We start from the raw sequence: 1,368 nt of genomic DNA, 5'->3' as shown, positions 1-1,368 counted from the left end.
CATCAAGAACAGGGTGAAGACAAAGGGAGAGAGATTGAAGAACGCTTTACTCTGAGGCTTTTTTCCTTGCTCTTTTGTATTTTCCCATTTGCAATCCAAAAGATAAATAATTGCCTTTCTTTCTGAAGCTTAAAAGAAAAACCATCATAACTTTATTGCAGAGGTGATATAATAAAATTCAAAAGAGAAAGCTTTCTGAGGACCCTTTGGAGATGTTTAGGCAGGAGAGCAAATATCCCTATCACAATGCCTTGCATTAGTTAATATTTGTCAGTCCCTTTTGACTGATATGATTTGTTGGTTAGCGTTAAACAAGTCATATTGTCTTCAAAGACAAAGCTTTGATTTTATCTTTTCAAAATTTTCAGTGCTTCAAGAGCTATGGGAAGGGCAGTGTCCAAATGATAAGGGGGCCTTGTACGTTTGGAGAGCGTACAAAGGTATGGAGACCCTTATGTGTTTCCAACTGCCTTTTCGGTTCTTTTGATTCTCACACTTTGCAACAGCTAGGTCAGGGTCTCACTGATGATTCAACAGCAAATCATAAGCGATGTCTTGTCCCAGTCTTTGAACACTCTTCTTTCCTGAAATAGAACTTTTTCCTCTTGTGTGTCAAGTCATCGCTTAGAGTTTTCTTTTCCTCATTTCTCCCCCACACTGATTCAATGAGAGCCAATATTTCTAATAGAATCTGACTTGCTGAATTTTTTTAGCATTGCTATTATTGGTTCTTGACTTGTGTTACAAATTGTAGCCAATTAATTTAAGCTCTTATAAATCCAAAAGCCACTTCGGAAGCATACGTCTTAGGTATTTCCAGTTAAAGAAAGCATTGTCACATATGTTTTTACCATTTGAGCATCATGTTGATTACTTCTTCTCTAGTTTTCAACCTTATCACAATACAACTAAAATTTCCTTTTTTTTTCTTTTTATGTATTTCTGCAACACTTTGGCTTAAAAACTATGTTTACATATGTCCATAGGAAAGAGAGAAAAGCTTCAATTCATACTTCTCATCACATACAAAGGTTAATTCATAGATCTGAAACATAAAACTATAAAAATTCTTCAAGAAAACATAGGAGAAAATCTTGGTGACCTTGACTTGGGCAAAGATTTCTTAGATATAATACCAAAATCAGTATTCATAAAATAAAATATTGATAAATTGGACTTCATTAGAATTAAAAACATGTGCTCTCCAAAAAACACTGTGAAGAAAATGAACAGACACCTCACAGACTGGGAGAAAACATTTGTAAATCACATACCTGGTGGACTTGTATCTGGGATATTTTAAAAACCTGATTAGGTTAACTCCACAGAGATATGACTCACCTACTCAAAACTCAATAATAAGAAATT

This window comes from Tamandua tetradactyla, chromosome 1 (genome assembly GCF_023851605.1).
Source record: "Tamandua tetradactyla isolate mTamTet1 chromosome 1, mTamTet1.pri, whole genome shotgun sequence".
NCBI lineage: Eukaryota > Metazoa > Chordata > Mammalia > Pilosa > Myrmecophagidae > Tamandua > Tamandua tetradactyla.
This window is presented reverse-complemented; position numbering follows the sequence as displayed.